Source organism: Miniopterus schreibersii, assembly GCF_964146895.1.
Source record: "Miniopterus schreibersii genome assembly, chromosome: 9".
Classification (NCBI taxonomy): Eukaryota; Metazoa; Chordata; class Mammalia; order Chiroptera; family Miniopteridae; genus Miniopterus; species Miniopterus schreibersii.
Window position 1 is genome coordinate 36,813,621 of NC_138118.1, and position 24,873 is coordinate 36,838,493.

Below are 24,873 nucleotides of genomic sequence, written 5' to 3' on the forward strand. Positions count from 1 at the left end.
GACATGACATACTGGGTGAAATGAACTGAGGTAAACAGTCTTTTAGTGTGAGTTTTTATGTTTATCCGGCTATGAGTTAGGTTGTGTTTATTACTTGCTATAGCTGTAGATGTCAGAGACTAAAATCTCTATTGTTTCTATTCTTTCCTCTCCCATATTATTGTTGAGTTTCCCTAGAGACTTCATAGGTAAGGCCTGAGATATGATCCCCTGATGTGGTGGTAAGGTATATGGAGAGGAGAAATTCTATTATTCTGTGAATTCGCTTCAGAATTTTATCGAGCCTGTGTCACTGGACTGTGACCTGCACAAGTGCTTCTCAGTTTTTTTCCCCCTTAGGTGAGACAGGAAGTCTAGAGGGGGATGGAGTTAGGTATGTCCCTTGCTCCAGGTCAGTTAATCTCTGGTAAAACTTCAGTGGATTGGGATCTGTTGAAATAGTTAAGTCCTGAGGGCAGGTCTCATTAAGGAAAACAGAATACTCTGGGCATATTTGAAAAGCTACTTTTCCCTCTCCCTGCTAGAATGATTTGGGGATTTTTCTCTAATTTTCATTGTTGGAACCTGGTAGGGCTTCTGGAGCTAAAATTGATGATTGTCTGGGGAATTCCCTTAGGACTGGTCTCCTCCTTGAAATTTTTAACTTTTAAACTTGTTCACACCACTCCTCTGCAATTTGTCCAGTGCAATTTAAGTTTGCTACTCTTGTGCTAACTACGGTGGCTCCTAGGCCTCTGCCCAGGGAAACTGTGACTCTCTATACTCAGAGTTTATTCTATATTTACATATATTCTGTATGTTCTCCAAGTTTGAGGGCAGTATTTTGTCCTGTGATCTAAATCCTATGGTGGATCTAAGAAGAGCTGTTGGTCATCATTTTGTTCAGCTTTTTTCTTGTTAGGAGAATGGGAGTGGTAACTTCCAAGCTCCTGATATGATGAAACAGAAAAAATAGAACTCTCCTGTGTGTTTTGAATATTGTTATTTTGTTTTTGCAAAAATCTGTGTGTTTTTTTAATGAGCTCCAATATTTTCCTCTCTCTATGGAGGCAAAAAAAAAAAAATCTAAGATTTCATCCCAGCCAGGTAGCCCAGTTGATCGGAGCATCATCTCATATACCAAAAGGTGGCGGGTTCCATTGCCAGTCAGGGCACATACTTAGGTCTTAGGTTCGATCCCCGAGTCTGGCATGTTTGGAAGGCGTGTTCATGTTTCTCTCTCACACTGATGCTTCCTTGTCTCTCTCTCTTCCTTTCTCCCTAAAAATCAATAAGAATCATATCCTCAGTGAGGATAAAAAAAAAAAAAAAAAAAAAAAAAAGATCACTCTGCTGGGCATGGCTCAGTGGTTGAGTGTCGACCTCGGATCCAGACGATCAGGGTTTGATTTCTGGTCAGGGCACATGCCCAGGTTGCCGGCTCCATCCCCAGTTGGGGGGTGTGCAGGAGGAAGCCAATCAAAGACTCTCTCATCATTGATGTTTCTATCTCTCTCTCCCTCTCCTTTCCTCTCTCTGAAATCAATAAAGATATGTTTTAAGAAAAAAAAGATCAAAGATTTCTTATTAGTGATTTAAAATTTATAAAGTAACAGAGTAAAATAGTTGCTTTCTCTGACTCCATCATGGTCAATCTTGCTTTGTTCCCATGGCTTTCAGGCTAATAGCTTCTGCTTAGTCTTGTATATAGAAATGGTAATTGCTTCGGGGAATTCTGTTTCTGCCTTGACTCTTATGTATTGCTGATCAAAGATTTGCAGGAACCTCATGACTAAGCTGACATCAAACAGCACTATATTCCAAGAACTCCTGCTGGAGCCCAAATATGTATGCTGGTCAATCACCTCTTGCCCATTTTATTTCCCCTTCTCTTGACATAAAAGAAGACTGAACTCTGTACTTTTTAAAGATGAAATTGAGGATTTGGTCTCCCATCCTCTCAGTAGGTGCTTTTTTATTTCTTTATTGTGAAAAGTATTACAGATGTCCCCATTTGTTCTCCATTGATCCCTTCCACCCTGCATCCAATCTATCCCCAGGCCTTCCCCATAAAAATGTCTCAGTCCATGGGTTATGCTTATAAACATATAAGTACTTTGATTAATCTCTCCCCACCCACTCCCCCTTTCCCACCTTCCCTCTGAGATCCCTCAGTCTGTTCCATGTTTCTATGTTTCTGGATCTATTTTGTTCATCAGTTTATTTTGTTTATTATGTTCCACATATGAGTGAGATCATGCAGTATTGTCTTTCTCTGACTGGCTTATTTCACTTAGCATAATACTCTCCACATCCTTCCATGCTGTCCCAAAGGATAAGAGATCATTCTTTTTTACAGCTGCATAGCATTCCATGGTGTAAATGCCCCACAGTTTTTAATCCACTCATCAACTGATGGGTACTTGGGCTGTTTCCAGATCTTACTATTATAAATTGGACTGCTATGAACATAGAGGTGCATAAGTTATTTCTGATTGGTGTTTTAAGTTTCTTAATATATATTCCTAGAACTGAGATCACTGGGTTAAATGGAAGTTCAATTTTTAATTTTCCAGGAACCTTCCCTACTGTTTTGCATAGTGGCTGCACCAGTCTGCATTCCCACCAGCAGTGTACTAGGGTTCCCTTTTATCTACATCCTTGCTAGCACTTGTCATTCATTGATTTGTTGATGGTGGCCATTCTGACAGGTGTGAAGTGATACCTCATTGTGGTTTTAATTTGCATCTCTCTGATGATTGGTGACTTTGAGCATTTTTTCATATGCCTCTTAGCCATTTGTATGTCCTCTTTGGAGAAGTGTCTGTTTAGGTCCTTTGCCCATTTTTAAGTTGGATTGTTTGTATTCCTTTTGTTAAGTTGTATGAGTTCCTTATATATTTTGAATATTAACACTTTATCAGATGTGTCTTTGGCAAATATATTCTCCCATACAGTGGGCTCCCTTTTTGTTTTGTTGATGGTTTCTTTTACTGTGCAAAAGCTTTTTATTTTGATGCAGTCCCATTTATTTATTTTCTCCTTTGTTTCTCTTGCCCTAGGAGATGTATCGGCAAATATATTGCCACACGAGATGTCTGAGATTTTGCTGCCTATGTTTTCTTCTAGGATTTTTATGGTTTCAAGTCTTACATTTCAGTCTTTTATCTATTTAGACTTGTGTAGGTTGGTGGTCTAGTTTCATTTTTTTGCATGTGCCTGTCCAATTATCCCAGCACCATTTATTGAAGAGACTGTCTTTACTCCATTGTTTGTTCTTGCCTCCTTTGTTAAATATTAATTCACCATAATGGTGTGGGTCTATTTCTGGCATCTCTGTTTAGTTCCACTGATCTATATGTCCCTTCTTTTGCCATTACTAGGTGGTTTTAATTACAATGGCTTTGTAGTATAATTTGATATCTGGTATTGTGATCCCTCTGGCTTTGTTCTTCTTTCTCAAGATTTCCGTGGCTATTTTAGTCTTTTTTGGTTTCATATAAATTTTTGAAGTGTTTGTTCTAGATCTGTGATATCTGCAGTTGGTGTGTTAATTGGGATTGCATTGAATTTATAGGTTGCTTTGGGTACTATGGACATTTAAAGGATGTTAATTCTTTCAATCCATAAACATGTTATATTATTCTACTTGTTTATATCTTCCTGTCTCTCTTTTTGCAACATCCTATGGTTTTCCAAGTACAGGACTTTTACCTCCTTTGTTAAGTTTAAAAAATTAAGTACCTTAATTGTTTTGTTGCAGTGGTAAATGGGATTGTTTTTTTAGTTTCTCTTCCTGAGAGTACATTATAAGTATATAAAAATACCATCAATTTTTGGGTGTTAATTTTGTATCTTGCTATCTTGCCAAATTCATTCTTTAAATCTGGTAGTTTTGTGGTGGAGTCTTTAGGATTTTTTATGTACAATATCATGTCATCTGTAAATAATGACAGTTTTACTGCCTCCTTTTTAATTTGGATGACTTTTATGTTTTCTTCTTGTCTGATTGCTGTGGCTATGACTTCCAGTATTATGTTGAATAGGAGTGGTGAAAGTGGAAATTCCTGTCTTGTTCCTGTTTTTAAGGGAAATGGTTTGAGTTTTTGCCCATTGAGTACAGTGTTGGCTGTAGGTTTGTCATATATGGCCTTTATTATGTTGAGGTATGTTCCCTCTATTCCCACTATGCTGAGAGTTTTTATCAGAAATGGGTGCTGGATTTTGTCAAATGAGTTTTCTGCATCTGTTGATATGATCATGTGATTTTTGTCTTTCAATTTGTTCATGTGATGCATCACATTTATTGATTTGCAAATATTGTACCAGCCTTGCATCCCTGGAATAAATCCCACTTGGTCATGATGTATGATCTTTTAATATATTACTGGATCTGATTTGCTAATATTTTGTAGAGGATTTTAGCATCAATGATCCTAAAGGATATTTACCTGTAATTCTTTCTATGTAGTGTCTTTATCTGGTTTTGCAAACTGGCTAATGCTGGCTTCGTAAAAAGAGCATGGAAGTGTTCCTTTCTCTTGGATTTTTTTGAATAGTTTGAGGAGGAGAGGTGTTCTTTGAATGTTTGGTAAAACTCCTCTGTGAAGCCATCTTGAGCAGGGCTTTGTGTACTGGTAGTTTTTTTTTTTATTACTGCTTCAACTTCATCAGCAGTTATTGGCCTATTGAGGTTTAATGATTCTTCCTGATTGAGGTTTGGAAGATTGTATTTTTTCAGGAATTTGTCCATTTCATCCAGCTTGTCCAGCTTGATGGTGTATGTTGTTCATCGTATTTTCCTACAGTCCTTTGTATTTCTGCTGGGTCAGTTGTTACTTCACCTCTTTATTTCTAATTTTGTTTATTTGGGTCCTCTCTCTTTGTTTCTTGATGAATCTAGCTAAAGGATCGTCAATCTTGTTTATCTTTTCAATGAACCAACTCTTGGTTTCATTGATCTTTTGCATTTTTTTTTTTTTTTTAGTCTCTATGTCATTTATTTCAGCTCTGATCTTTATTATTTCTTTCCTTCTACTTATTCTGGGCTTTTCTTATTGTTATTTTTCTAAGGTTTTAAGTTGCAGAGTTCGAGAATCTATTAGAAGTTTTTCTTGTTTTTTGAGATAGGCTTATAGTGCTATGAATTTCCCTCTCAGGACTGCTTTCATTTTGTCCAATAGACTTGGAGTTGTTGTGTGTTCATTTTAATTTGTTTCCAGGAAGTTTTTATTTCTTTCTTGATCCCTTTGTTAATCCATTCATTGTTTAAAACCATGCTATTTAGCCTCCATGTGTATGAATGTTTTTTAGTTTTTAGTGTAGTTGATTTCCAGTTTCATGTCATTGTGGTTCAAGAAAATGCTTGATATGATGTCAGTCTTCTTGAACTTGTAGAGACTTGTTTGTGTCCTAGCATCTGATTTATCTTTGAGACTATCCCATGTGCACTTGAGAAGAATGTATATTCTGCAGCTTTGGGGTGAAATGTTGTGTAAATGTCAATTAAAGTCCATCTGTTCTAGTGTATCATTTAGGGTCACTGTTTCCTTGTTGATTTTTTGTCTTGAAGACCTATCCAGTGAAATCAATAGGGTGTTAAAGAACCCTAGTATAACTATATTGCTGTTGATCTCTCCCTTAAAGTCCTCTAGAAGTTTTTGTATAAATTTAGGTGCTCTTATGTTGGGTGCATATAAGTTTATCAGGGTTATATCCTCCTTTTGGATGGATCCTTTTAGTATTATGTAGTGACCTTTCTTGTCTCTCATTATGGTCTTCATTTTGAAGTCTATTTTGTCTGACATGAGTATTGCTATATCAGCTTTTTTTTCATTTCCATTTGTATGGAAAAAAAATTTCTATCTTTTCACTCTCATCCTGTGTGAGTCTTTTGTTCTGAGCTGGGTCTCCTGTAGACAGCATATATTTGAGTCATGTTTCTTATCCATTCAGCCACCCTATGTCTTTTTATTGTGGCATTTACTCCATTTACATGTAAGGTTGTCATTGATAGGTACTTACCTATTGCCATTGTAGTTTTCTATGCCTATGTTTTTCTCTCTCTATATATATATCTACTTCTAATTACAGCAGTTCCTTTAACATTTCTTACAATGCTGGTTTGGTGGTGACAAACTCCTTTAGCCTTTTTTTGTCTTGGAAGCTCTTTATTTCTCCACCTATTTTGCTGGATAGAGTATTCTTGGTTTCAGATCCTTGTTTTGCATTACCTTAAATACTTCATGCCATTCCCTTCTGGCCTGTAGAATTTCTAATGAGAAATCAACTGACAGCCTTATGGGAGCTCCTTTGTAGGTAACAAATTGCTTTTCTTCTGCTGCCTTTAAGATTCTCTCTTTGTCTTTAATTTGGGGGATTTTAATTGTGATAAGCCTGGGCATGGGCCTCTTTGGTTCTTCTTGCTTGGGATTCTCTGTGCTTCCTGAATTTGTGTGACTCTTTTCTTCACCAGGTTAGAAACTTTTTCTGCCATTTTTTAAACAGGTTCTCTAACCCTTGTTTATTTTTTACCTCTTCTGGTAATCTTATAATGTGAATATTGTTACATTTCATGTTGTCCCACAACTCTTTTAGACTGTCCTCCTGTTTTTTAATTGTTTTTTCCTTTTGGACCTCTGATTTTTTAAACCTTGTCTTCTAATTTGATGATCTGACCCTCAGCTTCCTCTAGCCTGCTGCTTATTCCTTCCAATGTATTCTTTATTTCTGCTATATCGTTCTTAATTTCCTTCATTGTTTCCATATCTTTTTTCATGCTGCTGAGCGTCCTTACAATCAGTATTCTAAACTCTATATCTTGCTTACCTCCATTTCATTAACTCTTTTTCTGGAGACGTCTCTTGTTCTTTCACTTAGGGCTTATTTATTTTGTCTCCCCAATTTGGCTGCCTATTTGGATTTGTTTCTATATATTAGGTAGATCTGCTAGGACTCTTCAGCCTTTTTGCATGGGCTCTGCTGTAGGCCAATATCAGGTGCAGCTCATGACTGGCCCTGAGTACACTGTTTGGAGCTATCAATAACCCTTGGCTTGATGTCTCTTCTACTGGGGCTGGGTGCTGTTGGACAGGACCAAGATGCACACCAAAGTCTGCTTTTCCAAGGCCCGAGTCCAGAAGAAGATCAGGTAAATACTGAAAGCACTCCGAAGTCTACCTCTGCCTGCAGGATGATTATTCTGATTCTCTTACTGAGCCTCAGGCTGTAGAAGCTCCACAGAATGGGGCAGCTGTTTGATATCAGTCTCTTATTATGCCTCAGGCTGTAAAAACTCCTCTGGGTAGAAAGAGAGGTTTTCCAGCATGGTGGGGCAATTGCTCCCCCACCCCCAGGCAAAAGCAGAAAATTATATGCTTGAGGAAGATGTCCTCTGCAGTATGCAAGAATGATAGTATGGGGGAATGGCTCGGCACAGGAATCCAGATGGGTGCCTTCTGATATCAATATCCAGAGTTCAAAACCCTTTATTCTACTCACACAGCTCCAGTCCACTCTACCCTCCCTCTTCTGGAGCCCAAGGTGAGTGGCTGTAAAAGAAACTTTGTGCTTTTGCTTTTTAAGAGGGTGCCTGCAGTTCTAGCCTTCTCTCCATGGCAGACAAATCCTGCTGCTTTTCACAGCCAGGTGTTATGTGGACACCTTTCTCAATTCTGGTGCTCTTGGCTGGGAAGCCCACCCCAGAGCTTAGGCCCCAGAGTCCTCAGTGGGAAACCCCCACATCATCTGAGATATCCCTGTGGACCTTCAGCTGCTGCCTGTGGGAGCCCAGCCAGCCCTCTTGTGCCTCTGCACTTTCTATAAGTTTCTAAGTGATCTCCATTTTTCCTCCTTGGTTATGAGGGTGCTCTCCAGCTCTTCTTCAGTTGAAGTTGGTTATTCAGGATGGTTTTTCTATATTTTAGTTGTAATTCCAGTTTGGTCCTGGGAGAGTGTCAATGTAGCTTCCACTCAGTCCAACGCCATCTTTAGTCTCTATAACTCTTATCTTCAAGTAAGGTTCTTTTTTTGCTGACAGACTCACTTGGTGCCTTTTCAATAAATAAATTTTTCCTTATTCCAAACTCTGACATTAAAATTTTTTTTAATATTTTAATTTATTTTTATTTTTGAAAATATTACAAATGTCCCCTTTTCCCCCCATTGATTCCCTCCACTCTGTATCACCCTAAGCCTTCACCACACTATTGTATGTGCCTATGGTTTATGCATATATGCATATAAATTCTTAGGTTTTTCTCCACTGCCCATGCCCATGCCTGCCTTCACTCTGAAATTCATCAGTCTGTTCCTTGCTTCTGCGTCTCTGGATCTATTTTTTTCATTGGTTTATTTTGTTCATTAGATTCCACATATGAGTAAGATTATGTAATATTTGTCTTTGACTGGCTTATTTTACTTAGCATAATACTCTCCAAGTGGCACCTTGCTGTCTCAAAGGGTAAGGGTTGCTTCTTTTTTATAGCTGCATAGTATTCCATGGTGTAAATGCTGGAGAATATGCTTGATATGATTTCAATCTTCCTGAACTTAGAAAGACTTGTTTCGTGTCCTAACATATTTTCTATCTTTGAGAATGCCCCATATGCATTTTAAGAGAATGTATATACTGCAGCTTTGGGGTGAAATGTTCTGTAAATCCATCTGATCTAGTGTGTCATTTAGAATCACTGTTTCCTTGTTGATTTTTTTGTCTGGAAGACCTATCCAGTAAAGTCAGTGTCATGTTAAAAATCCTCTACTAAGGCTGTATTGCTGCCGATCTCTCCTTTAAAGTCCTCCAGAATTTTTAGTTTAATTTTTTTTTTCAGCCTGTGTGAGTCTTTTGCTCTGAAGTTGGACTCTTGTAGGCAGCTATATTTGAGTCATGCTTTCTTATCCATTCAGCTACCCTATGTCTTTTGATTGGAGCACTTAATCCATTTATATTTAAGGTTATTATTGATAGGTACTTATCTATTGCAATTTTATTTCTTTATGCCTATGTTTCTCTTTATCTCTATTTCAACTTATTATAGCAGTCCATTTAACATTTCTTGCAATGCTTGTTTGGTGGTGATAAATTCCTTTAGCCTGTTTTTTGTCTGGGAAGCTCTATATTTCACCATCAATTTTGAACGATAGCCTTGCTGGATAGAGTAGTCTTCATTTTAGATCCTTGCTTTTTATTATGTTTAATACTTCATGCCATTCCCTTCTGGCCTGTAGAGTTTCTGATTAGAATCAGCTGACAGCCTTATGGGAGCTCCTATGTTTGCAACACATTGCTTTTCTCTTCTGGCCTTTATGATTCTCTCTTTGTCTTCAATTTTTGGGATTTTAATTATGTTATATCTGGGCATGGGACTCTTTTGTTTTCTTCTTGCTTGGGACTCTGTGCCTTCTGAACTTTTCTGACTTTTCCCCCCCACCAGGTTCAGAAGGCTTTCTGCCATTATTTCTTCAATTAGGTTCTCTAACCCTTGCTTATTTTCTACATATTTGGGTCTCCTATGATGTGAATATTGTTACATTTCATGTTGCCCTATACCTCCCTTTGACTGCCATCCTGTTTTTTAACTGTTTTTTCTTTTTGGATCTCTGATTGACTGATTTTTTATTTTTTTTACCCTGCCTTCTAATTCATTGTTGCGATCCTTAGCTTCTCTTAATCTGCTATTCATTTCTTCCAGTGTAATTTTTATTTCTACTATGTCATTCTTAAATTCCTTCATAGTTTCCATATATTTTCTCATGCTGTATATCATCCTTATGATCCATATTTAAACTCTATATCTGATAGATTGCTTATCTCCATTTCATTTAGCTCTTCTGCTGGATAATTTTTTTGTTCTTTCACTTTTTTTTGCTTCTTTTTTTTTTTTTTTTTTGTCTCCCCAGTTTGCCTGCCTATTTAAATTTCTTTCTATATGTTAGGCAAGTCAGCCAGGACTCACAGTCTTTTGGATGGTCTCTTGTGCAGGCCAATGTTAGATGCTATTTTTTGTTGTTGTTGTTGTTTTTTAAATATATCTTTATTGATTTTAGAGAGAAGAAAGGAGAGGGAATAAGAGAGATAGAAACATCAATGATGAGAGAGTCATTGTTCGGCTGCCTCCTGCAACCTGGGCATGTGCCCTGACCAGGAATCAAACCCCAGTTGCCTGGATCCTAGGTCGACGCTCAATCGCTGAGCCATGCCTGGCCAGGCAAGATGCTATTTTTGATTAGCTTTTATTACTGTTTGGGCCTTTCTACACTACACAGCTTGTGCTCCCTCTGCTGGGGCTGGGCACATTTGGCAAGAATCAAGATGAACATCAGTGTATGCTTTTCCAAGCCCTGGGTCCAGAAGCAAACTAGGCAAAGTCTCAGTGCACCCAGAGGCTGATTGTTATTCAATCCCTTAACGAACCTCAGGCTGTAGAAACTCCACAAGGTGGGGTGATTGGTTTTCAATGGGTTGGGTAATTGCTTCCCCCTCCAGGAAAATGTTGCTTAGAAGGTAAATGTCTTCCTAAGGAAGACGTCCTCTGTGGCATGGGGGAATGACTCAGCACAGGAATCCAGATAGCTGCCTCCTAAGCTCTATTCCCTATGCTAGCATCTCTGGATTCTCCTCACATAGCTGAAGTCCACACTGCCCTACCCCCACTGGTGCCCAAGGAGGAGTGGCTGCACATGAAACTTTGTGTGTTGGACCTTTAAGAGGGTCCCTTTATTTCCAGCCATTTCTCCATGGCAGTCAGCAACCCCACTGCTTTTCATAGCTAGATGTTATATGGGCATGTTTCTGGTGCTATAGGCTGGGAAGCCCAGCTTGGTGTTTAGATCCCAGAGTTCTAAATGGGAACCCTCCACAGCTGAGATACCCCTCTGGAACTTCAGCTACTGTCTGTGGAAGCCCAGCAGCCCTCTCATGCCTCTACACTTCCTAAATGTCTCTATAGAGTCTCCACTTTACATCCTTCATTATGAGGTGCTTTCCAGTTAGTCTTCAGTTGATTATTCAGGATGTTTTTTCTATATTTTAGTTATAATTCCAGTTTGGTCCTGGGAGAGTGTCAGTGTAACTTCCACTCAATCTGCCACCATCTTGGAATTCCCATTTTGTCCAAACTGTGTGATTTTGAGTTCTGTACTTTTGAAGCATTGGACACACAAACTTCAGACTGGTAATAATAGCACAATCAATTTTTTAGTTATAAAAACTGCTTTCCATTATAAAATGCTAACTAAACAACTTAAGCATTTGCTCATTAGTTGAGGTTATTCAATATCTGCCATTGAGAAGCATATCTTATTTTTTATAGAAATCAGAGTTTGTATCCCACAGAATAACATGCATCAAATATAGTGTACACAGTTTGAATGGTGGTGTTTATACACAGATAGCCTCTACAATAATTCAGATAAATTTGAATTAGGCTGGTGTATGGGCTATTGGTAAACAATTTTCCCTAATAGATGGATTAGTTCATTCAAATATGTAATCTTTGTAAACAACTTATTTAATCAGTATTTTTAGTGAATTTATGGAGTATTTTACACATGAATAAATTTGAATCTTCACAGTGGAGAATTTTTGTGATTGTTATCAAATTTTTGTTTGATAAAATAACTTTATATATGTACATGGCTATATATCCTTACACATTTCAAAATAATCCAATTTCAAATTAGATTATTTTCATAAAGTTTTAAATTATGTAAAGAATCTTATTTTTATAATATTATAGATATTGTAATTTTAAAACAAAGTTACCTTTCAAATTAGCTAATAAAATAACATGCAATTTGATAACCATTATCAAAATTTAAAAATAAAGAAATAAACCTCATCTTAAATTTTGAAATTCTACATCTTTCCTTTTTTTTCTTATTTTAGATTTCTATTTTATTCCCCCATATACTTTATTTTAATTTATTATTTTACATTTGAATGTCTTTATTCATCACCTATCACATATCATTGCAAAAAATCCCATTACTTTTAAATTTTAAAAATATTTTAAAAGTAAAAATATTTTATAATTATGGTTATAATGAATAGTAGACAAATAATCATAAAGATAAATATAATCTTGATAATTATTAAATATAAAAAGCAAAATTTTATTGAAACTACCACTCGTATGCAAATGAATGAAATTATGGGTTTATGTCTCTGTGGATAAGTAATACTTGTCATTAAAATGCAACAAGGGTACACTAAAATTTCTATTCCTGTTTTTCTTCTGTGAAACAGGAACTTTCTTCTATTTCTGTTTTCTTCTGTTGTTCTGTAAAACAATAATAGTAATTGGGTATGGAAGGAGTTTTGTTGTGTAAATGCCACTTAATTCTTTGAACTCTTTCCAAGTTATAGTTTTAATGATCTAAAATGACTAATTGCATTACATCCTCCTTCAATTTTGTTGAAAGCAAAGACTTGGAGCCACCTGACAAGATAAGAATGTGTTACTCGGTCATAAGCATAATTAATTTTCTCAATACCTACAACAATATTTTGACTCTTACAGATTAGAGATTTGGATATACTAAAGATATCTATTTCTGGAGGCAATGCAACTAGTAAGATTCCAGATGGTCCAGAGCTCTTATGAAAAGAGGTTTCTTATGAAAAATGAGAATGGCAATTGTGAAAGGTAGGTGGGAAAGAAATTAAGTTGAAGGGTGGCCTTTGTCCAAGGCCCATTCTCAGATAGGCCAATTTTAGGAAAGACATCATAGAGAAATTTAGAATGTGGTAATTAATTTAATTAAAAGTATCACATCTGGGCAGGCCTTGGAAAATCTTCACACACTCTCTGCAGAGCTGGTCTCTCCTAGTTTTCAAGTTTTTGGCTTACTGAGAATAAAACATTTCATAGTTACACACACACACACACAGACTTTCACAGGTCAATCTAATAATTTCAGTTGTAAAAGTACTACATTAAATGCTAGAAAGAGCAAACAGTATATTAAAGGAAAAATAATCATTATATTTATTCAAAGAATAATTTAAAAGGAAGAAATATATTACTAAAAATCACAAATTAATAAGATGGCTTGTTATGAATGTAATACAATTCTAATACAAATTTTAATGGCAACATATTTTAAACTTGACAAAGCATATTATTTTTATCAATCTCCAAAGAAGCATTTGGTAAAGTTCATAATTTATTGCTAATTTAAAAATTATTGCCCAGCAGGTGTAGCTTAAAGCTTGAGCATGGACCTATGAATCTGGAGGCCATATTCAATTCCTTCTCAGAGTACATGCCCTGGTTGTGGGCTCAATCCCTAGTAAGGGCCATGCAGGAGGTAGCCAATTGATGATTCTCTCTCATCACTGATGTTTCTATCTCTCTCTCCTTGTCCCTCCCTCTCTCTAAAATCAATAAAAACATATTTTAAAAAAATTCTTTGTCAAGACTCATTGATGGATGCTAAAATGAGTGAGTGAAAATTTGAGGAAAACAAGATATGTAGTCTCATATTACCTCCCCAAGTTATTTGTTAACTACAGAGGGAAAGTTTACTATGGAGAAAACCTGTCAGAAACTACCTTAATTCTCATGAGCTCTGTGATGCAATATGATATGATGCACAGGGAAAAACATTGAATGACTTCTGTGTTATTCTTACCAAACAGGCATAATCTCAATCATGTAAAAATACTAGACAAACTCAAATGGAGCAACATTTGGCAAACTGATCAATACTGTTCAGTGATGTCATGGTTAAAAAAGACAGATTGAGAAACTATTACAGATTGCCTAAGGTTAATGTGATGTAGGATCCTGAATAGGATCAAGGAAAAACTACAACAAAGACATTCATTAAAAACCAAACTTGCTGAAATTTGAATAGGGCTTCATTTAGTTAATGGTATTGTACCAGTATTAATTTCCTGGTTCTGATAAATGTACTATGGTTATGTAACTCGTTGACATTGAAGGAAGCTGGGAGAGAGATACATGGAACTCTACTATTTTTCAACATTTTTACAAGTCTAAAAGTAGTTCAAAATAAACTTACAAAATAAATGCAATGACAAGATCATATATATAATCATTTTTTCAGTATGATAAGGAAGATTTTCTTAATCTGATTTTTTAAAGTACTATAGCTATCACCAACCAAAAGCCAATATCATGCTTATGGTGAAATACCAAAAACATTAAAGTTCAGAAAAGTATGCCTATCAATACTATCATTACTCATGATTTTTATAAAAGACTTAGTCACTACAAAAAGACAAGAAAAAGTGTTAGAAGTATAATTGAAAGGTTAATGTCAGTAGTGCATGGGCAGGCTAAATAGCCATCTCAGATGGTTAATAAAGAAAAATTGAATTTATTTAAAGAAAGGGGGATGAGGGAATGGGGATATCCAAAGGGAAGGGCTACACAGCACTGAGTCAAGTGGTATTTGGTCTATAATGGCAGCAAAAGTATACTTATGAGGGTGCAACAAGGAAGGTACATAGGAGAAGTAATAGGAGAGTCCAGGCTGGGCTGTTTTTGCCCACTGAGAAGTCAGAGAGAGAAGGGGGCCTTGGAGACAAGTTCAAGAGATAAGCCCAGGACAAGCCGCTGCTTCACATTGCTGCCCTGGTTGCAAGTCTAGTGGGGTCTCCTCAGAGGGAAGAAGGGGGAAAAGAAAATGGTGCTGGCATGCTCCCCTGGTGGGTAATGTGCTGGGTTCTTTGTCCTAAGCATATGTCTCTTTCTTGCAGGTAGAAATCTTAGGGGAGGTCTTAGGGGAGTATCTCAACAGAACATTCATCAGTTTCCCAGGTGTGCTCTTTCAGGTTCATGGTCTCCACTGATTGGTTGGTGACAGGGCAGGAGGTCATTAGTCAATGTAGCTGGTCCTGAGGCACTCATAGTATCACTTGACTGGTCTTGCTGTTTTTCTGGGCCTAGGGCTAAAATATAACTGAGGCCTAGATGTTATCTTTAGCGAGGAAATGCTCAGGGGGTCTTAACCGCATGACCAGCTATATGCTGGGGGGAGGATAGATTACCCTGGGGACAAGGTTGTTGTTTTCCCAGCTTTGCTCCTTGCTAGACATCCAGGGCTTTCTGCCTTGGTGAATTTCTGTACCTGAGTTTTCCGTACCTGGCCTCTGCTCATGTCTGTCTAACAGTAATGTTTGGGAAGAAGAGAAATTGCTGTTATTTACAGATGATATAATTTGCAACTTATAAAACACAAGTAAATCAACTGAAAAGTATCAGAATTAATGATGATTTTGAAAGGTAGTGAGTTACAAAGTAAACAAACAAAAATGAATTGTTCTTCTATTTTTTTGGTTTAAAATAATATTGAATAAAATAAGCTCATCAGATAAAATATAAACCACGTATCAATAAAATTAATAAAATACTTATGTGAGGAAAACTGAAAACTCTACTTAGTGACATAAAATGTGATTTAATTCCATGAAAACATATTATCTTTCTTCATAAGAATACCAGCTATTAAAATATGTATTTTTTCTAAATTTCTTATTTATTTAATGCAATTTCAATTGAAACTAGACTCAAAGTATATTTGAAACTTGAAAAAGTGATTCTAAACTAAGACAATTGTGAGTAACAAAATTAGTGAGGTAAGGGGTACTTTTTTTAATACTAAAATGTAGCATAAAGTTACTTTGGAACAAAAGAGGAAACAATGAGAAAGACACCACTGAAAAAATAAGACATTTTACCTCATGTTATAAATAAAAATACATTTCAGATGGGTTATAGAATTAATCTATAGAAGAAATGAAAGAATAAAAGTCATATTTGATTGATAAGACAATGTTCATAAGGAAGAAATAATGAAGACAGTAGTGTCATATCTGATTACATGCAATCTATACTTCTTTACATCAAAACAAGCTAAAAAGCATTAAAAGATAAAAAATAATACTCCATGTTACAAAAATGTGAGAAAAATGAGTTAACATCTTCAACAAATATAGAGATCTTATAAATTAATTAGAACAAAGGTGAACTCAATACAATAAGGGGATAAGAAAACATAAATGGCTAATAAATACTGTATATGGAAATTATACAAACTACTAGAAAACAAAGCAATATAAATTGAAATATATAGTAAAATGTCATTATTCAGCTATCAGAGTGACAAAGATTTTTTATATTTTAAAAGTTTAAAGTGGTTAATTAGATAGGTATTCCCACACACTGTTTAACTTAGCATAGCTTCTTGGAGTGTGGCCAATTAGTAGCTTTAAAAATGCTTAAATCTTGGGGCCTAATAAATCCAGAAACCCCAAAGTCCAGCAACAGGGAATTGGTTAAATTCTTTTTATCATCCATGGAATACTATGTTGTTATTAGGCATGGCCTCTAATAGCAGTCCTTAAAATGAGAAAATAAAAATTACCTAAAGTGATCTTTAAAAATACACACCTTTTTATACCCTCAACTCCTATCCTTTTTCTGATTTTTTAAATCCTGGTGTAGGATTTGGGAATTGGAGTTTTTACATAAGTTCTCTAATGAAATCTAATGAAAACCTTCTATCATACAACACTTTTATAAAATAATATTCAACACCGTTAGAAATTACTCTCAGTATAAGGTGAAATTTAAAAAACACATTATTTGCTTGCTATGATTTTAATTTTAGAGTATGGTATTATGTGTGTATTTATATAAAAAAAAGTGCTCTTTATACTTTTTCAATATTTTCAAGTTTTCTTCATGAACTTTCCTTAGAAATAATCACTATCATTAATATTTTTTTAAAGATTTTTTAACTGGAATTACTGTCGTCTCCTTTCCTATCTCTCTTGCTGCCAGAGATATCTATCCACCCTCTACTTGTGCTTACCAAAATATGCCAGGTCCTCAGAGAGCACCTCAAATTTACCCCTAGACAACTATGGCATTATTTCCATGTGAATACTGGAGAAAGAAAAGAAGAGAGAAAAAGTAAAACATTGTGCACCAAGTGAAGTGTAGAGTTTAACTATTGTCTAATGAATTTGATCACAGTAGGCTGCCAATCTTGATAATTGTTTTAAAAGATTTTTCCTAAATTTCAGCCCATGGGGGTTGAGTGGAGGTTAGGGTGGATTGCATAGGACAAAGGTGCTAGTGTCAGGGGAACTAAAACAAAGGAAAAATCTCCAAGATCATAGCAAAAATAACGAAAATCGCATATACAGAATAAAAATCCAAATGATCTTGGGCTCTGCATTAAAGGTAAATAGAGGACCTGATGCTTGTAAGGAAATTTTGGAGTCATTTGCACACACACACACACACACACACGCACACACACACACATATCCAAACACTGTATTTGATCAGTATATTTTAACCCTATGCCTGTTTCTCTATTTTATTTCATGTTCTTAAAAAGATCCAAGGCATTTCAAAAAAGTTTTGAAATATACATTTAAAGTTCTAGTGACATATGCACACTATACCAAATGACAAGTGTAACCACCTCTCAGAAGATGACTCTGCTGACAGAAAATAAATTAATTCAAAAGATATTAACACTTTAATTAATTTTCTCCATCACTGCTTTGTGAGAAAGTTGAAACTTATCTGAATGTTTGGGGAATGCACTTGAACTATGCATATAGCATCCTTAAAACGTATCATTTAATGTGGGCCCATTTGATAACTCAAGGGATGCCAGTAACAATTCTAATGAATACAAACTGCAGTCATCATGGGCAAATGCAGGTATCTACTCACTTTGGTTAGCCACTTCTTTTCTACTTGAGTGCACTAAAGGCACAGTGAAATCAGACTGTTACAAAGCCAGAGGCGGCACATTTATCTCCAAAGTCAGTAATATGAAAAAGCTGGGCAGAAAAAAAATCACAAATAATGCCACCAATGAATGCTGTGTGCTTGAATAGTTATTCTGATATGTAACAAGTTAGAACATGCTCTTTTATAGAATTTGGGGTGGGGATACAATAGTCAATAAGATAAACATGGCCTCAACTTATACAGAGTTCATGGTCTGGCTGGAGAAACAAATAATTGAGTTGGGAAAACATACAAAAGAGTGTGAAAAGTGGTAGGACAGGGTAAATTAGGGTAATGCTTATAGCTGGGGTCTGGTACTGTTCCATAATTGAAGTATGTTCTCTTGGGATCATGGTATTTAAGTTGAAGGTAAATAAGAGTCAGTCAATTGAAGGAAAAAGTAGGTAGAGAGCACTGTTACAGATAGAAAGTAGATCATTCAAGAATATTCACAGGAGAGAGAATTTGGTCCAGTTAAGGAACTGAGGGAAGTTTAATTGGTATTTAGAATATGAGGCAATAAGTGGCAAAATATACAAAAGACTGGACAGGAAAATAAGTATCTACAAAGAAAAAGAATTTATAACACAGACTTAGAAGCTTGGACTTTGTCTTGAGGGATAATGAGGGTTTTGAGGAGGGGAAGGCCATGGTCAGATTTTCCTTTCACCAGGATCCTGGGCTGAAGTGTAGGAAGAGAGATGTAAAAAGAACAGCAATTTCTGGTAAAATCAGAAATCTGTGGATTATGGAGAAATTTAGGCAGTGAAATTCATCTGTTTTGTCAGATAAATGGCATTGCAGGGAAGAAGCAGATCAAAGACTCATAATAAGAGGGTATTTTCAACTTGAGTATAATATGGATGATATTGTCACAGACTTCTGAAATGTTTCCATCTTTGGAGGAACTACTACAACAAAACAATGATATCCTAGAGAATTCTAATAAACTCAAGAGATCTCATGACATTACAGAACTGAGGTAGTATGAATTTAATTGATCCACCAATCAACATATAGAAGTGAGGGGAAATTAAACTGTTTAACTTCTAAAATTCTAAGCAAATGGTTTAAACTGTCCAATCTAGTGACATATTTACAAGTGGTTTTGATGTCTTAGACTGGTTTTTAAATAATTTATTTTTCTAGACACTAATATCTCTGCCAGAACCATAACAAAATGAATGAGATTAGACAGGCTATAAAAATATATATTTAGTAAGGGATTGGAGAAAGGAGAGCTAACTTCCTTTCTATTTATTAAAGTGGGATAGCTAAAAAGGTATAGTTTGGTAAATACACAAAGAAAACCTGACATAGAAGAATCCCAAAAGAAATGTTAATGACATATTTGCCAGCCAGAGGGCATACACATGGTTTGCCCCAAAGTCTCCTTCCTTTAAAGCCAAAATGCCCATTCACAACCTTTTCACAAGACTTTTTATTCTAAGTTTAACTATTTGCTCTCCTATAATTAGTATGTGTTTCAAGAAGGTTTGTAGAAAACTCTATTCTAAGGTGTATGAGGTCTAAGAAAGAACAAAATGAATTCATCTGCAACAAATATCTTTATAGAGAAGATACCAAGAGTGTTTGCTGACATATTTGTCTAAGATGGGACTGTGTTCCAAAACCCAATTCTAGGCTGAATGGACAATGCAACCAGAACGAAGAGGAAGAAAATTTTGAAAGAAAATTTAGGATATCAGGAGCATATTCAGAATCAGTCAGGTAGTATTCAGAACAATTGATTAGAAACCAAAGTCTCCAAAAATGTCTCCATTCCTTCTTTTCCTTCATCTGATTCTGCCCAAGGGAACTCTGCAGTAAGCTGACTCTGAAGGGAACTAGCCTTCCAGAGCCAGAGCCCTTTGATTATGTGGCCTGGCCCCTGCCCGGTCTCCACTCATATTACAGTCCTGCAGTCTGCATTGTCCATACAAAGGAGCAGTGGCTCCCCTCTGAAGACTATCTGGAGTACAGCCACCTCTGTGTTGTCTGCCCTAATCCCCAGCCACCTCCTGTTTTTTCCTTGGGCCCTCCCCTCTGGGTTTTTTGAGCAAAACACAGCTCAGCAGTTAGCCCTGCAGTGGATTAGCAGAGTCCCCAGACCTGAATCACCCAGTTTCCCTCCCCTTACCACAACCACTATCCTGCAGATTTTTATTTTCCTTTTTGAGGAGGGTGTGTCCCTGCTCTCTGGTGAGAACCTTGGGGAGACAGGAGAGACGGAGTGGCCTTCCCTCTTAAGAAGGGTCTTAGATACCTAGTAATATCCTGATACTTTATTTTTTTACCATTGTAACTCATCTATTTTGCATTTCTAAACAAAGGTTTGTTGAGTGGATGAAGTCAGGTAAACTTAATGATGTTGCCTGGCTTTAAATAATGATGCTCTTAAATCTTAGAACTAACAATTCAGTTGTGTTTAGATGTTAGGCACTGTTTTAAAACTTTGTATCTATTTAAATATTTCTAGACACTGATGGAAGGTAACCCTGGGACATAGGAAAAGAGGGTTTAAAGAATATTGCAACAGGAAAATCTGATGAACTTGACGCTGTGGCTCAAGTAAGCCCTAAACCTACCTGGGACTAGGATGTACAAGCCTAGTCAAAGTAGAAATTGTCAGAATTGATTTGGCACTCTTAAACCTACACTGAACAGACCCTGGGGAAAAGCTCTAGGCAAATAGAAATCTGCAGGCTAGTGGCTGGGGGAGGGGGAGGGAAACTGTGATCCAGGCCTGGGGACTCTGCTAAGTCCACTGCAGGGCTGACTGTTGGTTTGTAAGTGTTTTGCTCAATACATGGTATATTTTTCTCCTCACATCACACATAAAGCAATATATACAGAGAAATAAAATGCCTTGCTTGGTGTCACACAGCAAGTAGGTGATAGAGTTAAATTTGAATTCAGACCTTCTGGCCCCAGAGCCTGTGTTTGTAATCACTACACTGCAGTGTGGGCAAGCACATGACTAGAACTCATCAGTTGATTGGAAAAGATGTTTTTTCAGTTGATTTTTCCTGTTTCAGTCATTACTTATTGATTTTCTGACAATTCTAAGAATCTTTTCCCTTTGGCCAGTACTGTTTCCCATTTGAGCTGTAGAAGTTTAGTCATTGGGATTTGGGGGATGGTGAGTGAAGGATGAGAGGCAGGTAAATGGAAGAGAGGGAATAAAAGGCATAAGCTCTAATGTAATTATCTAGTCAGAGGCCTCAAACTTGAGTGTGCATCAGAATGGCCTGGAGGTCCAGTTATAGCATAGATTGCTGACCCCACCTTAAGTTGCTATTTCAGTAGGTCTGGGGTAGGGCCCAAGAATTTGCATTTCTAATAAGTACCAAAGTGATGCTAGTGCTGTAAGTTGGGGTTCCATACTTTGAGAACCACTGGCACAAGAAGTTGCTTGATTTGGCACTCTTAAACCTACACCAAGTAGGCCCTGGGGAAAAGCTCTGAGCATATGCCCTTTTAGAAGCTACTGCTTTTCTTTCTGCTTTTTTGGGGAGTTTCAGATCTTTTGGCACATTTTAAACTGAGATTTGTACCCACTTGCATGATTCTGAGCCATTGCAAATAAGAGAATCATATAACCTTGCTCCTTTGTTTTATGTATCTTAGGCCTAAGCAGGGGGACCAAATATTGACCAAAAAAACTTATGAACATTGTCATTTTTCCCATGACTTCAATGCAGAATGCCATAGTAGGAAAGAACTAGAGGGGAGAACAAAACCATTCAAAGTGTGTGTATAAATCTTCATCATACCTGTTCTTTATTTCACACACCTAAGACTGGCCCCTGCAAAGGATCCTTTCTAGTCAGTTAAACTCAGGGCTTATCAGCTGGTGACTATCTGCTCTTCACAAAAGATTAATCACATTGAATTCCAGACATTAGAGAGCCTGGAAGGGGAACTATATCTTTTGACATATGTCCCACACAAAGGCTTAACCACTGTCTACCAGGGCCATGTGTTGGAACCACTTGCTGATCACAGCTTAGTTTCTAGGGTGTTCAGGCACCACTGCTCTCTTCTAGCCTTATATTGGTCCTGAATTTCCCCTAATGATAGACTGTAGGCTTACCTGAAGGTCACAGTTTAGATATGGAAGTCATTTTTGCAAAGAAAAATTAAGGACAATATTGCTCCCGAAGAGCAGCAGTAGTAATGATGGTTGTTGTGGTGGTGGTAGTGTCCCATAGAGCCTTGTATGAAAATATTCTATGGTATGTAGTGGCTACCATATTGAACAGCACAGCAGAAAATCTCTATGACCTAAATAAATAAATCTAGAAAAGTGGCATGGCAGAGGGAGGGAATTGGTGTTTTGCAGTGGGGTAACTTACATCATATCTTATGCAGCTTCCAACACATTAGACCACACCTGTGTGGTAGAGAATTAAATCAGAATGCTTCTGGACTACACCTAGTATCTGATGTGTGTTTCATGATTTTGGGGCACTATTGGGACACAAAGAAATAAAACAATGGTTTGTTGTCCTTAAGACTTTTGTAATTTAACAAATAATCATACAAAAAATGAATAGGCATTAAGGTTAAAATAGGCTCCAAGTTATGACAAAAGAGGATGAAACAGAGAGGCTTTATTTCAATTTCCATGTTGGCATATTGTCTTTGCAGGGAGGAGGGAAACTGGAAAAAATGTAAGCATGGTAGTCTTGTATGGTCACAGTGAGAGTCCTAGCCTAGCTCTAACAAAATATACTGGAAATGATGAAAGAGAAAGCCAGGCACATAAAATGGTGTTAATTAATGGAGTCTGAATAATTGATCCTGAAGACCAGGCTCAACATTTGAATTTCCATAGGCAAGAGGGAGCTACTGCTGAGTTTTTGGCCACAAGGTGACAAGATGAAAATAGTGTTTTAGAAATTTAATAAGGAAGTAGTAGTCATTATGGTCTGGAGATAGCAAGACTGGAGTCAGAGAAACAGAGGCCTCTTGCAATCTTCTCTATTCCTGAGGGAAAGAAGGATCTCAATGCTAGGGTTGGCAAGGAGAGAGCAGAAGGAAGAGAGGGCCCTCCTCTGGTTGATACACTTCATACTTCTGACAATTCACTTCTCCTTTGGTCCTTGGCCTCTGTGATGTTTTAGTCTCTGCTTCTTTGTCCACTTATTCTCCTCTCCTCTTTGGCCTCTTCCCCTGGATTCTTTTCTTTGACTAACCATTAATGTAGGTGTTCTCTGAAAATTTGCCCTTGGTCTTGTTTCTCATCCTACACTCTCTTTGCTTCAGCCAAAAGCTACATAAACATTTATCCCAATCGTATGTCTCCATTCTTGGTCTCTATTCAGCTATCCTCTTCTGTATTTCCAACTGCTTGTTGAAAAATCCCACCTGAGCATATCACCAATACTTCAAAATTAATGTCCAAAACATTCCATATTATTGCCTCAGATTTCCCTCCTTTTGTTAATGGAAACATGATCCATCTACCCATAGAAGCTCAGAATTGCAGAACCTCATCCAAAGTAACTTTCTTTCCTCCTGGCTCTGAGGTCATAGATGCAGAATAACTTGACTACCTTTCCTTTGCTCTCATTAACTGTTGTTGCTCCTGCTCTTCCCCTGTTTTCATGTCTCCACAGTGTTCTAGTTCTGACCTTCAGTCCTTCTCATTTGACTCTCTGACACTGTTATCAAAGCACTCCTCTTATCATAGTCCTACTCTGCTCCAGAACTCCCCCAATAAGGTATGATTCTAGGATAGCCTTTTCATATTTTTAGGCCACAATCCTCTTGCTTTTTTACTATTCTGCATCCATGCCTCACCACTACATATGCCTCATTTATGCTCCAACAACCATATACTTGCCTCATCATGTTTCTTCAACATGGAATTCCCATTTCTCCCTCACAATGTCCACTTATAGGAATTTTTTCCACCTTGTAAAATCCATTTCAAGTCCTACTTTCTTTATAAATATTTCCCTGGGGAGACATCTTTCTATGAACCCCATGGCAGTTGTATTTTCCAACTTTATGCTGTAGTTTACTTATATTCTCATAATAGCTTTTCTTTTAGATTATACATTTCTCATGGACTAGGGTGGTATCTTAATTATTTCTATTTTCCTTGCAGCTGCCAAGGTGCCTTGTACACTACATCAATAAGACATAAAATAAATGAATCCAAATAATCATACAAAAGGAAATTTACAAAATAACATGAAAATTCATAGAATCAAGGTAGCTGCAACATCATAAGATAACCGGTGCCACTGAGTAGAAGTGGTCATTTTTTGAGGTATATTTAAAGAAGCTGTAGCACTTTTTAACCCTAGTTCAGTAAGTAGATGAGCCATGAAGACATACATATAATTGACATTAGGTAAGAAAATATTTCTAGTTATAATCTTTGATATTCTTCTGTTGTTTTTTTTTTAAATATATCCTTATTGATTTCAGAGAGAGGAAAGGAGAGGGAGAGAGAGAGATAGAAACATCAACGATGAGAGAGTCATTGCTCGAGCCCGCAACCCGGGCATGTGCCCTGACCGGGAATCGAACCCCGATCGCTCAACCACTGAGCCACGCTCGGCCGGGCTCTTTGATATTATTCTGTACTTTGACTCCAAAGATCATCTTTACTTCTTTGTCATTGTAGCTTAGAGGAATTCTGCTTTTTCTGTAATAAACAAAAACAGAAAATTCTACTCCATTCTATCCTCAAGATCTTTTGTTTGTTTCATTTTGTGTAGGAGGAAATAATGTTAGCATAAGTGGGCGTATTTCAAAACATGTGATTGAACAGCAATTCTTTTTCATTCATCCTAGTGTTCTTCTTCTACTTCTCTAACTGACAGGGATCAGGGGAAGTTTATGATATCAAGCAGTTCTATATCTGGTTTTTATATTAGTAATGCTTTCTAACACTATGAGGCAAGTGAAGGCAGAGCTTGTGCTCCACAGCTTTGCAAGAGCCTATATAACTTTCACATCTTTCTGTGTTTTTGGTAATAATCTGGCAATCCAAACAATTTGATTTAAAAGCTATTCTAGGTCACCCTGGCTGGTGTGCCTCAGGTGGTTAAGCATTCTATGGTGCACCAAAATTTCGCAGGTTTAATTCCCA